General features: G+C 49.8%; 1 protein-coding gene and 1 long non-coding RNA gene across 3 annotated transcripts in view; one reads left to right on the top strand and one right to left on the bottom strand.

The window, feature by feature from the left end:
* GNA12 (G protein subunit alpha 12) overlaps nucleotides 1–20237 on the top strand; it is a 111039-nt gene that overhangs the window by 79384 nt on the left and 11418 nt on the right. The window lies entirely within an intron of this gene.
* LOC147572858 (uncharacterized) lies at nucleotides 8827–12935 on the bottom strand. The gene is made up of 2 exons (XR_015245274.1): nucleotides 10463–12935; nucleotides 8827–9079 (listed from the first exon to the last, which is right to left on the bottom strand). It is a non-coding gene; the product is annotated as an uncharacterized LOC147572858 (long non-coding RNA).

Here is a 20237-nt window from a genome sequence, read left to right as displayed (position 1 = left end):
CGCGTGGACAAACGTGAGCAGGATTATGCCGCACGAGGGAGCCACACAGTCCACGCTGTATGGTTTATTTATGTAAAATTCCAGAAACGTAGAGTGAGAGTGACAGAAGCGGATCGGTGTTGGCTGGGGACAGGAAGAGAGCGCAGGAAAAAGGGGACACGCGGAGACCTTGGTGGGGGTGGATGTACCTTCCTTGATTTGCCGCTATGCTCCTCCAGGGACGTGCCCGTCACAGGTTATCAGATTGTCCCCTTGAGTATGTGTCTTTTCGCACATGCCAATTAGGCCTCAAGCTCTTTCTATCACAAAAAGATTATGCTCTTAATTCCTGCTGCCCTGTGAAAGTAACTCATTGAACAGAGGCTTTTTTGAATGTCACTGTCTTTGTTTACGCGTTCACTTCCACGAGGCCTGGGATCTACCTGCCTTGACGGTTGAGAGGGGAAGGAAAAGACCAGCTCTCCTAAAGAGCTCCCTGGGAAAAGCAATCTTCTTAGTCTCCACTGCCATTCCAGAAGTTTCTTCCCTTTACCGCAGGGCCAGGGTCTTCTGAGGCCTCCGAGTGCCCCACTCCGCCACCGTCTCCTCCCTACACTGGGTTGATCCTGATAACGTCCCCGAAGGCAGCTGCATTGTGCTTTGTGACTTAAATAGGACGTTTAAGTGTAATTGTTTGAAGACTGAGATTTATTTAGCACTTTCCGAGTTTCCGTCTGCTGCGTAAAACGTGCCAGCAGGATTAGCCTGTAGAGTGTTTACCGAGCTAGCTGCTTGGTTCTCCTCCTGGACTGATGTCCTGACGACTGCCATAGGACTGTGTCCTTGGAGTGGACAGTGCGGCACAGAAGTCCCATTGGCACCGTTAGAAAAATTTATCTGGGCTTTTTTTTTTTTTTTTTTTTTTTAGCCTTTTATGGAAAGGAGAGGCAGCCCATGTCTCCCAAACGTAGAAGGCAGAAAAATTTTATTAGAAGAGATGACAGGATAAGGGAGGGATAGAGAAATAGGTCATCCAGCAGTGTGCCTACCTTGTGCAGTGTAGTTTACCCCCAGCCTACCATGGACTTGGTTGTCCCTTTGCAACTTCAGACACACGGGATGTCGGTGTTCGCTTGTCTGGAAGGCTGAATGAAATGCAGGGTACGTGCTGAGGGTTCCTGAGCTCTGTACCTCAGGCTGTTTCCTTCGATTTTAATCGCTTGATTCCCTAATCGTATTCCTCATGCATTTGCCGTGGCAGGAAATACCGGAGCCAAGTGCTTACAAGGTCCACGTTCATATGGTCTTTTTTTATTATTATCTTTTTTTCACGTTTGTTTATTTTTGAGAGAGACAGAGACAGAATGCACGTGGGTTAGGGTCAGAGAGAGACAGAGACACGGAATCCGAAGCAGGCTCCAGGCTCCAAGCTGTCAGCACAGAGCCCGACACGGGGCTCGAACTCATGAGCTGTGAGATCATGACCTGAGCCGAAGTCGGACGCTTAACCGACTGAGCCACCTGGGCGCCCCAGCGTTCACACAGTCTTAAAACACTGGCAAAATGCTGCCTAATAGCTTGGCCTGGAAGCACTCAACAGCCAGGGAACAAATTATGGCTGCCATAACTCTGACTTGTAATAATCCTGCTGGAAAAACGGAGTTGCGGACACACGATCCCATTAGCTGTCAGTACTTGGTGAGGTCTCGCAGTGACACGTGATGCCAGTTCCAGGGGACCTGCTGGACCCTGTGCCTGTGGAGCCACAGTGTGTGTAAATGTGCAGTTTGTGTAACTTGATGACACCAATCAGGGCATTTGGGGGGGGGGGGCGGGGGGACTGCTAATAATTTTACCAGGGCACTAAGCTTTAAATGGGGCTCTCTGGAGCAAACTGGGGCAAATGGCTTTCCTGTGTAGAATATGGCAGTGAACTTGAGTAAAGTCCTCCATTTTACACTTAGGTGTGGCTATCTGTGCAGTTTACTAATGTCCACCACATAGTTCATTTTCCTCAAAATGCTAAGCCGATCTGTGGTTGATGTTGAATTTCATCTCATCTCTGCATGTTATCATGATCTGTTTTTATCATGACTTCTTATAAAGTTTTTGGCTTTTCTCCAAGGATGAAAAAGTGCCTAATGCTCACGCCCCCAGTGATCAGGACAAAACTCGGACTTAAAAAGTAACAAATACCACTTTTCACCCATCACACTGCGGGGGGGGGGGGGGGGGGGGGGAAGAAGAAGAAAAGGAAATTGGATTGCTGCTAATATCCAGTGTGGTGAGGCCATGGGAAAATAGATACCTTCCGCCTTGGTTTGTTGGGATATATATTGGTAGAACCCTTCGGCGAGGCCATTTGCCAGAGCTCTTAGAAATGTACACGTGTCTACTCTGGCCCGGCAGTTCTGTCTGTAGGAACACCGCTAACAGACACAGTGTTCCAGGAGCCGCGTGTGTGCAGACGGTTCCTGTGGCGGCGGTGGTGGTAGCAGAAATTGTAACTATGTAAACATCCACGGGTAGCCCTCTGTAACACGTCATACTTGAGAATCCGGGGTGGTTGTGAGGAGGGGGGAAGCTCCGCGTAACTCTGAGACCTGGTAGAATCCGACTTGAAAAATGATGCGCAGCGTTTGATTCTGTTGATGTAAAGGCAAACCAGTCCTGAAACTTTAAGTTTCTACCCCGACATCTGTGCCCTGAATAGAGACAGAGGTCTGGAAGAATATGGGCCAGAGTGATAGACGTGGATAACTGTTGTGGGACGAATGTGAGCCTCCTTCAGCTGCATTGTAATGTTTTTGTACCCTGACAATGTATTCATTGGCTAGCTAGTTTTAGAAATGAAGGAAATTTTTTTTTACTTTTTTATAATTGCATTGTAACAGTTGTGGAAGAGGAAAGGAATGATCACTATTCACATTTGGTATGATTCTTATCTTTTTTTCCCCTGTATCTTCTATCCATGATTTTTAAGGGCAGATCTCAGGAGACTCGCAGATATTTCCATTTTGAGCCGTCCTCAGGAGCCTACCTCCCCACTGGTCTTAAATATTCGTATGTGTGTGTGTGTGTGTGTGTGTTACTTACATCTGTGTGTTACTACACACGTATTAGCATATTTGATTATAAGTTCCCTATAATATACCCTATATTGTGGATATATTATGTATATTAGGGTATACGTACATACCCATTGTTCCCAACTGGGGGTATCCTGTCACATACGGCATCGGTACCATATTACTTCCCCAAATCTGAAAATTTCTGAGTTCCAAAATACATCTGTCTGGTCCTGAGGATTCCAAAGTAAGGGTTGCCATACACAACGTGAAGGGGTAAAATGCAAAATTTGAAGCAAGCCAGTCAAAAGTTAATTTTGGCTCCTCGGAAACTGCCAAGTATTGCCTCTCATGTCTGTGAGGGGCTTCTGTAAAGGATATTTGTGTCATCATGGGGAACAACAGCAAAACGCTGGAAATATCCCGAACGGCTATTGACAGGGTCACGCAAAAAAGTTTTATACCTGTGTTCAGTGGAATGCTATTATTAGAGCTGGTTTTTTAGTGCAGGCCCTTACACCACATACGAAACTTAGCTCCACATGGGCTACAGACCTACCCTAACCCTAAGACTCAGGACTGTACAACCCTTAGAAGAAAGCCGGGGGAAAAGCTTCATGACCCCGGACTTGGCGATGATTTTGTGACTAGGACCCTGAAAGCATACAGGAAGAGAACTACATCCTTGTCATCAGAGGACCCACGGCCAACAGAATGAAAAGGCAGCCTGTGGAATGGGAGAAAATGTTTGCAAGTCCTATATCCGATGAGGAGTTATATCCCGAATGTGGTTTTTAAACACTCCTACAACTCAGCAACAAGAAAATCACCCTGTTGAACAAAGGACAAAGGATCCAAATAAATCTGGCTCCCAAGATGATACACGAAAGCAGTCAACACTGTGGGAAAAGGTGCTCAGCATCGGTAATGCTCGCAGACCTAGAAATCAGAACCACGTTGAGATACCCCCTCGCACCTCGCAGGATGGCCGCTGTCACAAAGCCAGCCGACAACACGCGTGGGTGAGGACGTGAAGAAATGGAGACCTGGTGCCCTGTTGGAGGTTGTGAAACAGCGCAGCTGCCACTGAAACAGAGGCGCGTCAGAAAACGTAAAACAACTAGCACGGGATCCAGCGATCTCCACTTAAGTAGAAGAGAGCTGAGCGCTGGGGCACAGACAGGTGCTCGCACACCCGTGTTCACGGCTGTGTCGTCCCCAGTAGCCAAGAGGTGGAGACCGCCCAGTGCCCACAGACGGATGGATGAATAAACGTGCTGTCTGCACGCAGCGGAGTAGGACTCACCTTCGAAAGGAAGGAATCGCCGTCCCCACGCTACAGCACGGATGAACCCTGAGGACATTACGTAGGTCAGGTAAGCCGGGCACAGAGACCACTGTGGTATAATTACGCTTACGTGCGGTGTCTCGGGTGGCTTCATCAGGCCAGAAAGTGGGATCGTGCTCCCTGGGGGGCCGGGCAGCGGCTGTTTAATAGTTCAACTTCCACATTTTCAAGATGAAAAAATTCTGGAGATCGTTTCATGACTATGTGACTACACTTAACCCTGCTGAACTGTACCCTTAAAAATCTTTACGATGGTAAATTTTTCACAGTTATAAAAAAAAAAGTAGGTGCGTGTGGTAGTCAGAGCGAACAGTACTTTGCAGGGGAGACACACAGGATACGGACCTGCCTGCTGGTTGTCGCTCATCTTCCCCACCTTTAATTGAATCTTTGGGTCCCAACATTCACAAGTGAGTTCTCAGATTTAGAGGGTCCCCGCTACCCCCTGCCCGTTCATTCGACAGAACCTCCTCTGGTTGACCAAATTGTAACTCTCCCCTTACCTTCAACAAAAGTGATTATAAACGTCAAGGGTGAAAATCTGGGGGAAAGTTAGTTGGGGTCCCGGAGGTTGTGCGCCCTTTCCCTTCAGGAAGGGTCCTCATTTTCCTCAGGATACAGATGGTTATTTTGTATACAGAATGCAGCAGGCCCACCTCAACACTTTGTGCACCCAGCCTCAGCAGAGGCATTTTTTTTTTTTTAAGTTGATTTATTCTTGAGAGATAGAGACAGAGCATGAGCAGGGGAGGGGCAGAGAGAGAGGGAGGCACAGAATCTGAAGGAGGCTTCAGGCTCTGAGCTGTCAGCACAGAGCCTGACGCGGGGCTCGAACCCACGAACCGCGAGATCACGACCTGAGCCAAAGCTGGATGCTCAACCGACTGAGCCACCCAGGCACCCCAACAGAAGCATTTTAAATAACGAATGCTTCCTTAAGTCTCCAAGGCCTTCTTGCGCTAAGAGGATTGAGAAGAGCAAGTCTAGCTGAAATTAATCTCTGCATTCCCTTCAGGATCCCCTGGCACACGCTGGGGGGACCGGAGGCCCTCCAGATGCTGCGTAGCACCCAGCTGGGGCGAAAACTGCTGGGGGGGTGGGGTGCCAGTATTCAGCTCCCCTCCGCTTGCAGAGAAGCCTGGAAATGCAAACCTGTTCTGGTGCAGCCCCAGCTCGGAGGAGGACGGTGGCCTTGATTAAACTAGCTGCTTCGCTCTGGGTTAGAAATGGTTTTGGTTTCTTTCCCTCTGCTAAGAATATTACAATTGAAGTCTTATGAATGTTTTTAAGTTAAGATTTTAGCAAAATATTTGAGAGGAAACACTGTAGCATTAAGTCAAGTGAAAGTATGATTGTGGATCTTTAAGCTGTGGTAGAGGAAATAATTAACTTATATCTTAGAAACAAAGTAACCCTTGCTACCCAGACGAGACCTAGAGAAGCCTGGATTCTGAGGACAAGCTGAGCTCCACCTTGGTTCGGAGGTTTCAAATAATTGAACAGATACGCTTCACACAGAATCTCGACCGAAAGCTGGTCAGCTGATCCCCAGGAACAGAAGACGCACATCTCCGTGAATAGTAAACCGGAGGAGATCCTGGCACAGCAGCCTCCGGAGACTTCTAGAAAAGGCACAGAGCCCTGGACTCCTCCCAGGGCATCTTTGTAGGACCGTTGAGTATGCGTAAGCAGACGCGATATGTTCTATGGGGAGTCCCTGAGGCAGCCCTTCTGCAGAGGGGGCACCGTCCCCCCTTCGTATCTGTGAAGGAATTTCTCGACACGCTCCGAGTAGGCATCTGCTGGGCCGGCCTTTTCAAGTAGTGTCAACCACCGTCCTCGGGTAGCATCTGTGCCGTCTTCTTCACAAGTGCGAAGCGTCTCCCATTATGAGCTTTTTAAACTCCTGTTTTCAGATCATTTCAAACTTGTAGAAGTCTCGGGAGGCGTTGCGAGAACTGCAGTCGGCCTGACCAGGGCTCCTTTGCCGAACAGGTCCCTCCCTTCACCTCTCCCCCTCCCTGCCCCGCCTTCTTTCTCACTCTTTGTCATACATTTGTTTTCTGAATGCTTTTTTCTTTTTTTTAATCCTTTCCATCTCTCTCCCTCAACGTTGTAAGACACACGCGTCCTGATACAGCTCCAGCAGGTGCCGCAACATTTTTAGTGAATTATAAAGCTAATGATCTGTCCCCTTCTTTCATAAGGACATGCTGTAAAGAGGGCTTTTTCCCCCCCTAATACCGAAAAGAGGATAGACTTTTAGCCTCACATGAGAAAGGATTTTGGTGGTAAATAAAAGAGAAGGACGTGCAAACCACACAGCTCACCTGGCAGTGCGTGTCCACGCCGGTCCTGCAGGAGGATGGCGTGTGGTTGGCTCCCCCCCCCCCCCCCCCCCCGCCGCCCCGGCACTCCTCAGTGAGGTGGGTGCTGTTGGAGACGATGCACTTTGCAAATGAACCCCCAGATGAGAAGCTACAACGAACCAAAAAAGTGGCTTCTGCCTTGCTTTTCTAGGGGCTTCCAAGAGGCCAGAACTCTCTATCAGCGCAGGGAGCCCGCAGTGTCCCCAAGCTCCTGCCACCTGCTGTCCCTGTGTGCCCGGCTCAGACGAGGGCCGGGCGTGGCCCTGTGAGGGGAACTTGCAGAAGCCTGTAGGGTTATTAACTTGGCATCCTTTTAATTGGTACCCGGGGTCTGTTGAACTTCCTGCTGCTGTTTTGTTAAATGATGGTGGTTTAATAAAGATGAAAACAGCCCCATAACCAGCTATAATTGGAGCTTTACCCGCCGTGAAAATTGTGAGCGTCTGAAACAGCTCCTGAAATAGACCTGAACTACTTACGAGTTATTAAATGGAGATGATTAATTCTCAGTGTGAGCAACACCAGGAGCATTCTTGAGTAAATAACTTGGTTTTATGGAAACTTTTTTTCTCTTGGGGCAGCTTTTTCTAAGCGGTACTTTTCAGTGACTTGTAGTGAATTCGCCAAGCTGCGCAGTGGCCACCACGAACCAGTTTTAGGGCCCTCCCGTCGTCCCAGTAAGGCCCCTCGTGCCCGTGCATGCCTAACCCCAGTCCTCGGCCCCAGGCAGCCCCTCTTCCTCCTCCTGCTTCTGTAGGTTTTCCGGTTATTTCCTAGAAATGGAATCATGCAGTACGTGGCCTTGGTGTCTGGCTTCTTTCATTCCACAGGAAGCGTCTGAGGTTCACTCGCACTGCAGTCTGGGCCAGCACCGTCTTCACTTTCATCACTGCCTAGTGTTCTGTGGACGAACCACGTCTTGTCTCCTCACCCATCATGTGATGAGCATTTGGGCAATCTTCGCCCGTTGGGCTGTTAAGCGTGGTGCTGCTGTGGACGTTGTTTTGCAGCGTTTTAAAAGAAAACCGGTGTGAAAGGTGCCTACAAGAGAACTGAAGTTTGCTCTTTGGATGTGATTTTTTTTTCATTTTTTTTTAATGTTTATTTATTTATTTATTTATTTATTTAATTTTATTTATTTTTGGGACAGAGAGAGACAGAGCATGAACGGGGGAGGGGCAGAGAGAGAGGGAGACACAGAATCGGAAACAGGCTCCAGGCTTTGAGCCATCAGCCCAGAGCCCGACGCGGGGCTCGAACTCACGGACCGCGAGATCGTGACCTGGCTGAAGTCGGACGCCCAACCGACTGCGACTGCGCCACCCAGGCGCCCCAATGTTTATTTATTTTTGAGAGAGGCGGAGTGTGGGGAGGGGAGGGGCAGAGAGAGAGGGAGACACAGAATCGGAAGCAGGCTCCAGGCTCCGAGCTGTCAGCACGGAGCCCGACAAGGGGCTCCAGCTCACGAACCGTGAGATCGTGACCCGAGCCGAAGTCGAAAGCTCAACTGACTGAGCCACCCAGGCGCCCCTGGATGTGATTTTTTACAATAAGCAGTATTTAATTTTTTTCCCCCCTCTTATCTGACCGAAGGTAAGAATTCAGGATCTCTTGAAGAGGGTGAATTTGATGATCCTTTGAGTGAAAGCAGGGTGTGAGTTAGCCTTTCCAAGGAAACCCAGTGGAACTCGGGATCAGCAGCAGGGAACCAGACAGACAAGTTTCCCCCTAAGGCCTCCCCGCCCCCCACCCCTGCCGGCCACCAATGCTCACCTCAGCCTCCACTCAGGCTGATCACCAGGAACAGCTTTCTGGTTTGGAGCAGGGGATCCTTTTTTTTTTTTTAATACATCTTTTTTTCTTTAATAAATCTATATTTTGTCTTCTCAGTAAATGTTCCTAAAAGGAACTTCGTGTACTAGTTCCAGTGCAGAATGTGATAAAATATGTGTGAAGCAAGATTTGGTGAAATATCCCTACAATTCCCTCTTTTATTTACTGGGTTTAAAAACATGTTTTTGGAACTGTCAAGCAAAATTCTCCGTTTGAGGTGGAAAACATGTTGCTTGGAGAAGCACTTTATTGACACCTTTCAAATGTCCCCTTTGTCCAGGAGGCGCTCAGGCTGTGGGTGGCTTACGTTTCCCCTGGCCCTGTTCCTGAGCAAACCCCCGTTGTTGTTCTAAGGAGGTCCCCCAAAAGTAGCCTGAATTGGGGTTTATGCGCATCCGTGGGCGTTCCGTGAAGCGAACACTCTGGTAGGTGGCACTTGGCTGGTGAGGTCCCAGTTCTCGCCCTGGTTCTTGAAGGCACGGCTAGTTCACAGCCCATATTCCACCGCAGAGGAAAAAAAAGGGAATCGATCAGAACCTTTAGCTACCGACTGAGGTCTGATCTCTGTATTGCTTAGCAGATCAGTTTCACAAAAGTAATTACATAAACTTTCATCTTTTGCCTTGACCTGAATGTTACTTTTACAGATCATTTTGACAGGCTCTTTTTGTTTTGATTTATCTCCCTTAGTGACAAACCAGAAACAAAAGAAAGATCATTTCGCTCAGCCTGGTGTGTTTTACAAGGTCATCTTTTTTTTTAAGGTAGAGCTCCCTCTCCTCTCCTCTCCTCTCTCTCTCTCTCTCTCTCTCTCTCTCTCTCTCTCTCTCCCCCTCTCTCTCAAGGTTTACTAACGTGATTTTTTTTTTAATTTTTTTTTCAACGTTTATTTATTTTTGGGGGACAGAGAGAAACAGAGCATGAACGGAGGAGGGGCAGAGAGAGAGGGAGACACAGAATCGGAAACAGGCTCCAGGCTCTGAGCCATCAGCCCAGAGCCCGACGCGGGGCTCGAACTCACGGACCGCGAGATCGTGACCTGGCTGAAGTCGGACGCTTAACCAACTGCGCCACCCAGGCGCCCCAGTGATTTTTTTTTTTTAAGTTAAATTTAAGAGCAGTCAGTGAGGGCTCCAGAATTGTAAGTACTGTGGCGCAATCCAACAGTAAATAAGACACCAGTAGTTGCCTATTTCTAGAATATTCTTTATGATGTTATCTGGAAAATGTAAATCTTCACATGGCTCTCTCTAGGTATTTCAGACTTCGGAATACTTCCTGTTTGTTTTGAGCTAGCTTTATTTATTTATTTATTTATTTATTTTAACTTTTTCTTTTTTTTTTTTTAATTTTTTTGAGAGAGAGAGAGTGAGACAGAGCACGAGTAGGGGAGGGGCAGAGACAGAGGGAGACACAGAACCAGAAACAGGCTCCAGGCTCCGAGCTGTCAGCACAGGGCCCAACACGGGGCTCAAACCCATGAACCATGAGATCACGACCTGAGTCGAAGTCGAATGCTTAACCGACTGAGCCACCCAGGCGCCCCAAGCCAGCTTTAGATCATAGGGCCATGCAGAGTCGAAAATCAAGTTCACGTACGGGTGTCAGAACTCCATCCCGGCGGACAGAACTGCACTGCGGCCAGGGTGAGGGAGTTCGGGGAGCTTTTCCAGGCGAAGCATTGACTCAGACGGCTGGCACGGCCGAGGGAAGAAACCCTTGGTGGGCTCCCTGTGCCGGAGCCCGGCCCGGTTCCTGCCAGATGCGGTGCGTGCCGACGTGCCTGCTGCAGCCAAGGAATTCCATCCGGGTCTCCCCCAGCTCGGCTCTCGCGCTGTGGGGCGTCCGTTCCTCCGGGGAATTACCTTTGGCATTTCTGCCACGCTGTGTTGTGTTGGGCTTTTGGTGGTGGAGGTGGGGCCTTGTGAAATCCTGCAAATGTTGTCAGCAGAAACTTTTCCAGCGATTATGGAAGGAGAGAGGCTTTTGGAGGCGGTGGTCCGTCTCCTCAGAGCTGTCTGGTCTCTTGTGGGACAAGGTCAGAGTTCATGTGGAGCATGGGTGCCGAGTCAGTGCTCCAGCGGCCCCACAGCCCCCCGGACCCCAGGCCTACAGGGCCTGGCGGCCCGGGCCTAACGCACAAGGGCCCTTTATGAGGAGCCAGAGCCCTGGCTCGCCGGCCCGAGCGTCTGGGGTGTCCCTGCCTTTGGCCTCCTGCCCTGCTTCCCTCTCCTCCGGGCCAGCCCCGGCTCTGGTTGGCTCCACGAGCAGAGCCGGCCTTTTGCTCGGAGAGCCAAGCTGGAGCACGGCCGATGAGTCAGGCTTTGGCAGGAGGAAGGCTGCTTTGAGCACTCCTCTTTCCCTTTTGTTGAGCCCGAGGCGGGCTTTGTTGAGCCGAGGGGGTGGGGAGGCCGGCAAACATCCCGCCGAAGGGCACCCTGACCCCTTGGCCCCGGCTCCCCTCCGCCATCCAGGGGGAGGTGGTTGGCCTCAGAGTGCTGCCCGGTCCAGATGGTCTGTCCCCTCGTCGTCTGGCTGCTCTGAGCCCTGTCTCCTTGACAGTCAGGTCATATGACGAATGAGACTACTGTCCTTGTTCCGATTTTTTAATTTCATTTTTCGCAAGCACGTTGGGACTTAAATATAAAACTTGGCTCGCGGTCTCTGGTCAGGGCCTTGCGTGTGGCTTAAGAGCTCGGCCTTCTGAGCTGAGCGGCGGTTTCCACCGCTTGGGCAAGTGAACCTGTGAGCTTTGGTTTCTTCCAGCAGGAGAATGGGGACAACTGCGTTTGGATTAAGTGAGATAATGCGCGTCAAGTGCGTGGCGCAGCGCCTGGCACCGCAGGGCCGGTTCGGTGCCGTTATCCGGCCGAGGGAGCGGCCTCCGTGAGCCGGCTGCACGCCCCACTGTGGTCCTCCATCCGGTGCCGGTGGGGCACCTGGCCGGGCGCCTGCTCGGCCCGTCTCACTCCTCCTGGAAATGAACTCTGTCCGCCGCCTCAGCCCCAGAGCCAGAGCTTTTGGCGTCTTGGGTCGGTATTGGGGGCACGTTCACAGATTTCTCCGCCTACCAAGCTCCGTGCGGGGGGACTGACGGGAGAGGCGGTCCTTGGGGTGCGGGACGGGGCTCGGGCCGTGGTCAGCTCCGCCGTGGCTGGACTGCTGGGCAGCCGGACGGGCCGCCTTGGTCCGGGCTCTGGCGTTTGTCGGTATGACTGGTGGGGAAACACGGCTGGGAGCAGGGTTGGAAGCAGCACTGTCCCGAGATCGGAAGGCGCGTGCGAAGGCGTGAATGCGAAACATGTAGCGGCTGTGTGTCCGCCTTGTGTTACAACGACGCTGATCGTCTTTTTGTTTTCCAGTAGCCCGTGCTGGCAACTGTTCCTGAGATTGGTTTTTTGTTTGTTTTTTTATCACATTCAAGTGTGTGTGTGTGTGTGTGTGTGTGTGTACACACACACATACATGACAAGACAATCACTAGTTGCCAAATTGCAAATCAAGTGAAGATACACTGAGTGTCGGGATGAGAGGCTGGTTTGGAAGCAAGTCCGCTGTGGAGCGGGTGTTGTTTCTGTCCGTAGAGATCACCTGGGTTAGCTGGTACTGGTTCCGGAAGAGGATGCGGGCCGCTCCAGTGGCTGCAGGGGAGCTCCTGCCACGTGGCCTGGGTCACGCCGGCTGACAAGCGTTGACTGCGTTTTCCCCCTGTAGTCCCTCAGATCCTGTCCCAGATTCTGTCCGCCGTCCTTAGGACCGTGTGTGGCCAGAGGCCTGGCTTCAGGGAGACCATAGGTCCCGTTTGAGGGCCTGCTCTGTGTGCGTCTGACCCGGCCTGGAGACAGCTCCGGGTCAGGTTCTGGTCCCGAATGGAGGGGACGTCCCGTCAGCTCAGGTGCACACAGGCTTTCTCCAAAGGACCCCAACCTGAGGTCGAGGTGGCAGAGGGGGCCGATCGGTGAGGTGCGTGTCGTGTCATGGCTCCGTTTAAAGGTTCTTGTTTTGGGCCCAAAACAACAAGCTGTCCCCAGATGAGTCACGGACCGTGGGGGACTGACCGGGCCACCCTTGTCCCGACCGTGAGGCCAGACCGTGCTGGGGCGAGGAAGAGTCCGGTCAGAGGGGTGCCGTCCCCCTTCCCCAAAAACCTCTGTGTGCAGGATCCCCCGCCCTCCGGGGAGTGCACCGCTGATCCAGGTCAGGCCCTCCGTGCTACGAAGCAAGCCTCTGGTGGCTTCAGAGAGCCTTGCGGGCCCCACTAGCACAGGCTGTCCCTGGAGGCAAGACTGGAAGTGGAGGGAGCTAAACTTAGCTCCCTGGATGAGCTGCTGGTGCGGTGTGAGGAGGGGCGAGGGGTGTGGGGGAGGCTTAAAGGGACAGCCACAGGCTTGTGTGGCGTGCAAGGATGGGCCTGCACCAGCTCCGTCACCAGCTCCAGTGTGGCATCTGGCGTCAGGGGAACTTAGCTGGTCTAGCACGTGGCGCTGTGTGTGCCTGGGGGTCCTGCATGCAGGGGTGTGGGGGGAAGGTGGCCATGGGTGCATTGAGGCGGGGGGGGGGGGGGGGGGCGTGCCCAAAGGTACTGAGCGCCTTGGGGGCTGTGGTGCATGGGGGGGGGGGGGCAGGGCCCCAGGGATCCTGTGTGCAGAGGGGGGGCTGTGGGTGCATTGCGGGGGGGCGGGGCCCCAGGGGTCCTGCGTGCCGGGTTGGGTGGGGGGCTGTGCCCAGCAGTGAGGAGAACGTGGTCTGGGCGGTTGGAAGGGCACCGTGGGCTCTGGCATGCTCACGCCCTGGGTCCAGAGAGCGGCAGCATTGACGGCCCAGAGGGGAAGGGGGCTGAGCGCCACCTGGGTGTTCCAGGGCTGACGCGGGGACAGAAGGAACATGTGACATGGGCCCACAGCTGCATCGCTACGTGGAAGTGAGCCTGCGTAACTGGTTTGGCAAAAGCGATCTCTCTCCCACTTGGAAGTCCTCGATGATTCACCATTTTCCACCTATCTAGTCCTCTCTCAACATTTCCCACCTGTTCCCCGCACAGGGGTGGAAGGCAAGGACAGGGCGCACGGTCGTCCAGCACTCACAGCCGCCTCTCTGTTCGACTCCAGTTCCCCAGCCTTCAGGTGCTAGGTGTTCCTCTGCTTTGTTGAGTGTTTGTGTCGTTTTTTTGTGTTCGTAGCCCTGGGACCAGGCTGCCAGCGGCAGGGAGCAGCCTCGATCCCGGGCTCTGAAAGCCAGGCCGGCAGAGCCGGTGCCGCGGGCGGGGTGTGCACTTCCCGAACTAGAGGCCGCTGGCCGTGAGCGTGGTCCATACCGCCTTCGCTGTGTCTCTGTCCCAATCCCGTACCTGCGCAGGAAACAAGGACACACGGTCAACAGTAGTAGGGGACACATCTGCACACACCCCCACCGTGCAGATCAAGAGCCTCAGCGGCGGGGCGCGTCCGACTTCGGCTCGGGTCATGATCTCACGGTTCCTGGGTTCGAGCCCCGCGTCGGGCTCTGTGCTGGCAGCTCAGGGCCTGGAGCTGCTTCGGATTCTGTGTCTCCCTCTCTCTCTGCTCCTCCTGTGCTCACACTCTGTCTTTCTCAGTCCCTCAAAAATGAATAAATGTTGAAAAAGAATTTTAAAAAAGCGGGGGGCATCAGTGGTAATGTGTCACCCACTGTCGGCTCTCCTGCTCCTGGATACACCCCCCGCCCAGCCGTAGCCGCCCTTCTGATTTCGGCTAACGTTCTTTTTATTTGTAGTTTTACCACCCATGTATCCCTGAGCCGTTCTCTGCCTCAGTTTCATCCGTAAAATGGGGGTGACCGTCATACCGGCCTCAAGCATCATTTTGAGGATTAACTGAGTTAATATGTGTAAAGCACTTAGATCCGCACGGGGCACCTGGTAAACTTTGTATGTGTGTTAGCTACTGTCACTGTTGTTGTGTTTAATTTTGCCAGTTTTTAAACATCACGTAAGTCAAGAATAGTGTAAATATTGTACTGCCGCTTGTTTTTTTCATTCACCGATTTATTTTGTGATTCATCGTATTGATGCACATGGTAATGGTTCCCTCTTGTTCATTCTCCTGTGCGGTTCTAGAATATGCTGCCATCTATTTATCCGGTGAAGTCGGGGTTGACTGGGTTTTTCCAGCCTCGGCTTTGATGATCCTGCCGCTGGGAGCGTTCTGGCTCACGTTCAGTGTCCTCTCGGGCAGTGCTTCCCCAAGTGTGGTCTGGGGATCCCTGAGGTCCCGGCGAGGGCTCCTCAAGACCGACACTGTTTTCAGAATAAGACTGAGACGCCATTTGCCTTTTGTTATTTACTCGAGAGCGGACACTGGAGTTTTCCACAGGCCACATGGTGTGTGACGATATCATCGTTCTGGTGGCTGCCTAGATACATGCCTGTTATAACTGTATTTCTAAGTTACTTCAGTTCTCTAATACGGTAAATATTGATAGTTTGGGAGGTGTTGTGTCCAGGGGAGAGGCTTCCTTGGTTTTATTTGAGTAAGGCCGTGAAAGCACAGGGGCTTTCCGTAACGAACCTGAAGAAACGGACTCTGACTCATCCCCTTTGTTGTGAGTTAGCTAATGACTAATGCCATAGCAGGAGATTTTTCAGACACTCACTGGGCTTTTAGTCCTGTATTATGTGACTCGAGCAGCTCCATTATAAGGAGGAGGAAGAATTCCTTATTATCTGCCATTCTGATGCAGGGGCGTTTTTCTAGACAGGTCCTCGACAGCAAACTCAAGCCAGCAATCCGCTGAGTTATCTGAGGAAATAATGTCTAGGCTAGCACTAGAAGGGTCTGCTTTGAAAAAATCCGTATCTGGGGCACCTGGGAGGTTCAGTCGGTTAAGCATCCAACTTCAGCTCAGGTCACAATCTCACAGTTAGTGAGTTCGAGCCCCACATCCGGCTCTCCACTGTCAGTGCAGAGCCCGCTTCAGATCTTCTGCCCCTCCCCTGCTCTCTCCCTCTCTCAAAAATAGACATTAAAAAGAAAAAAATCCGTATCTTCACTCACCAACAAGCATTTGGTACCTAAGGGTCAAGACGCTATTGGAGCTGAGGACACACAGTGAAGGTGGCCTTTTCTTCCGCGGTTAACGGTTGTGTTGCAGGTACCTGGTACGATGGAGGAAGTTAAAACAACCACACAAATGCGCTGTCTCACAGCAGGGGCAGGTCAGGAGTCCTGGTGTCTGGACCTCACTGGGTCATCTGCTCTCAAGGTCTCATCAGGCTGAGATCAAGGTGTCAGTGGGCCTGTGGTCTCACCTAATGTCCCTTGCCAGCTGCCTGTCATTGGCAGAGTTCATTTCCTTGCAGTTGTGTGACAGAGATCTCTGTTGTTTTGTGGGTTTCTAGCCAGCTTCCAGGGGCTGCCCTAGGTTCCCTGCCATGGGGCCCCTCCTCTTACAACATGACGCTTCTTTGAAAAGGCTCACCAGATTAGGTCAGGCCCACCCCGGATCATCTCTCTTGATAGGCTCAGAGTAGCCCAGTCAAGGTGTGCTGTCTCTTGCTCTCCACGGGCCCCTCCCATGCTCCAGAGAAGGAGATTGTACACAGACACAAGTCGCTGAGGCCCATCTTCAAATCCTGCCAGCACAGACCTCTTTTCCTAACCCAAGATTACAAAGATTTTCACCTGTGTTTTTTTCAAGTCTGTGGTTTTAGTTTTAGCTTTCACATTTAGGTCTGTGGACACACTTTAATTTTCATGTATAATATGGGTAAGGGTCTATGTCCCTTTTTCCCCCGTACAGATCACCAGTGTCTCCGGCACCATTTTTTGAAACAATGCCCGTTTCCCCATCTTGATTTGCCTTGACAACTGTCAAAATGCACTTGGCCGTCTCTGTGAGGTCCTGCGCCCAGTCTCTGCTTTCTGCTCAGTTGTCTGCCTTTTCTCGCACCAACCCCCTCTTTCATAGAAAGTCTGGAAATCCGGCATCGAAAAGATGCTTTCCTTTTATAAAATCGATTTATTCGAGGTCACTTTTTAAAACTGTTTTTAAAATGAGCTTGTTATTTTCTACCAAAAAAAAAAAAAAAAAAGGCTGCTGGGACTTTGGTTGGCATTATACGGCATCCGTAGATCAATCTGGGGAGAGCTGGCATCTTAACGGTGTCGAGGCTCCTACAATTGATGAACATGCCCTATCTCTCCAGTTACGTAGGTTCTTTTGTCCTTGTGCTCTGCGTTTTCCAAAGAAGAGGTTTTAAACATTTTTATAAAAGTCTGTTTCACGGGGCACCTGGGTGGCTCAGTGAGTTCAGCATCCAACTTTGGCTCAGGTCGTGATCTCGCAGTTCGTGAGTTCAAGCCCCACGTCGGGCTCACTTCTATCAGCCTGTCAGCGCAGAGCCCGCTTTGGATCCTCTGTCCCCCTCACTCTGACCCTCCCCCACTTTTCTTTTCCCCAAAAAAAGTAAATATGTGAAAAATAATAAACATCTGTTTCAGCTATTGGAATAAGGCAAGAAATATAAGAAAGAAGAGGGGCATATAAGTCAGAAAAGTTCCTATTGGCAGATGACATATAAAATGTAAAGGAACCCACCCAAAAAGTCACAGAACTAAGTAAATTAAGCAAGTCGACAGGATACAAGCTCAATAAATACAAAAATCAATTTTATTTCTGTATACTAGCAATGAACACAGGCAAACAAATGTGCCATTACTGTTAACAATTGCTCACAAAAAAGGGGGAAATACTTTCATGTAAATTTAGCATAACGTAGATGGGATGGGACTTGTCTGATTAAAAGTGGCAGGACGCTCATTAAAAAAATCAGAGGGTCTGAACAGATGGAGAGTTGGTTTGAGCTCCTGGATTAGGAGTCTCAACATAGGAACAGTGTGAGTTCTCCCCAAATGTACATACAGGTTTCTGTTCCTACTAAACACAGAGCTCCTGCTAATATCTCAGCCAGACCTTTTGTAAATATAAATATGATCCTTCCAAAATTTGGAGAGGCACAAGAATAGCCCAAACCATTTAGAAAATGAAGAATAAAGTACAAGTTATCCGTGTCTCATGTCGAGACCTTGGATGCAGCTGCATTAATCAAGACAGTGATATCGACAGAGGGACAGACACAGGTCAGTGGGACAGACCCAGAGGTTAGCTCCGCACAAGTATGCAGAGATGCAAAACCGGTTCAGTAAAGGAAGGCCAGCCTTCCACGTATGCTGCTGAAGCAATTGGATAGCCGTAGACTGGAAAAGAAAGAAGAACCGTGACCTGTATCTCACAACCTTACGCGCAACTTAGACCGGCATGTAGATTTAAATGAAAGATACAGAATTTTGAGAAGGTGACATGATAGAAACTCTGGGACCTAAGGCTGGATAAGACCCCAAAAGCAAAACCCATAAAAGAAAAAAATCATTTTTGAAAAAATGTCGATTTTGATTTCATCAAAATTAAAACTTGCTCTGCAAAAGACCCTCTTAAGAGGCCGCAGACAGAAAATATTTGCCAACCACACATCTATGAAAGGACTCATCTCAAAAAAACATAAAGAATTCTTGAGACTCAATGGTAATAAAACAGTCCAACTAGAAAATGGGCAAAAGATCTGAAGAGATTTCCCCCAAGAGGATGTGCACATGGCAGATAAGTACATGGGAGGTGGTCGACATCACTGACCATCGGGTCTTTGCAGGTTAAGGGAAACGCAAAACCATGTTGAAATACATGTTAGAAGTTAGAAAAGAAGACCAGCGGCCACCAGTGCCCGGGTAGCTCAGTCTTCAACTCTTGATCTCAGCTCAGATCTTGATCTTGGGGTCATGAGTTCAAGCCCTGTGTTGGATTTGAAGCCTACTTTTCAAAAAAGCAAAGGAAAGAAAGGAAAACACAGCACCCATAGCAAAGGCTGGCCAGGATACAGAGAAGCCAGGTCCCCTCCACATGGCTGGCAGGAATGTGGATGATGCTGCTGTCCTGGATTATAGTCTGGGAGTTTCTTCTAAACACTAAATTTGTACTTAACCATGTGACCCAGCAATCTCACTCCTGAGCACTTACCCAGAGAAATGGAAACTGTCCACACAGAACCTGTTCGTGAATGTTGACGGCAGGTTTTCTTTGGGGGAACATTTTTTGTAATAAGTTCAGGTGCTTTTTGTTTTTTTTGTTTTTTTTTTTAAGTAAATATAGGTTTGTTCAGATTTTCACTGTTAGTAAATTAAATCTTTAAAACATTTTGTCCATTTCTTCTAAGAAATCCAGTTTGTTAGCATCAAGTTGTTCAGAATGTCCTCTCCATATTTTTTTAATGTCTGTAGGATCCATAGTGTAACTCCTCTTTAATTGCCGGTACTAGCAGTTTCCCTTTTTCTTGCTGGATTACTCTGGCTAGGACGTTACCCGTTTCGTTGGCCTTTTTGAAGACACTGTTGGCCCTGTTAATTTTTTTGTTGCTTGTCCATTTTCTATTTCGGTGATTATGTGGTCTTTATTTCCTTCCCTCTACTCACTTGGGGTTTTCTTTACTCTTCCTTTTTAGGCCCTTTGAGAAAGAAACTTCAGTCAGTGATTTTGGATCTATTTTCTTTTCTAATATAAACATTTATTTTTAAATTTTAGTTGCAGTATAGTTAAAGTGTTGTATTTCACATATACAGTGTAGTGATTGAATACGTATCATACATACATTGCTAACATAGGCATTTAGAGCTACAGATTTCTTCCCTAGATAATACATTAAATACATCCCAAAATATTAAAAAAAAATTTTTTTTAACTTCATTTATTTATTTTTAGAGCAAGCCAGGAGAAGGGCAGAGAGATTGGGGAGACAGAGAATCCCAGCAGGCTCTACACTGTCAGCATGGAACCTGATGTGGGGCTTGAACTCACAAACCATGAGATCGTGACCTGAGCTGAAACCAAGACTCAGATTCTTAACCGACTGAGCCACCCGGGCACCGCCGAAAATATTTTCTAATGTGCTTTGTGATTTCCTTTTGGTACTTACATTTGATCCATGGAGTTTCCATCTCCCTGCTTAAATTTCCCATATGTTCTTTCATGTCGTCTACTTTTTCCATCAAGTGCTTAGCATATTAATCATAATTGTTTTAAATTCCTGATGTGTTGGGGCGCCTGGGTGGCGCAGTCGGTTAAGTGTCCGACTTCAGCCAGGTCACGATCTCGCGGTCCGTGAGTTCGAGCCCCGCGTCGGGCTCTGGGCTGGTGGCTCGGAGCCTGGAGCCTGTTTCCGATTCTGTGTCTCCCTCTCTCTCTGCCCCTCCCCCGTTCATGCTCTGTCTCTCTCTGTCCCAAAAATAAATAAAAACGTTGAAAAAAAAAATTTTTTTTTTAAAATAAAAATAAATTCCTGATGTGTTAATCACAGACCCTCTGCCACATCTGAGTCTGGCTCCAGGGCTTGCTCAGTCTCTTCAGACTGTGATTTTGCCTTTTATAGAGCGGACGTTGTCATCTTCCGTTGAAAGCTGGATGCATTGCTGGCTCCAGCCACGTTCCTGTCCCTCATATTCACCTGCCTCTCCAGATTGGGGGGCAGCAACCCTTGAACATCCAGTCTCGTGTGGTTCTAAAGAGAGTCGTTGGTTTTCAGCTTGTTCAGCTTGTGTGGGGACTGGAGTGACAACT

This window comes from Puma concolor, chromosome E3 (genome assembly GCF_028749965.1).
Source record: "Puma concolor isolate L17-30 chromosome E3, mPumCon1.1.hap2, whole genome shotgun sequence".
Lineage (NCBI taxonomy): Eukaryota > Metazoa > Chordata > Mammalia > Carnivora > Felidae > Puma > Puma concolor.
This window is presented reverse-complemented; position numbering and strand designations above follow the sequence as displayed.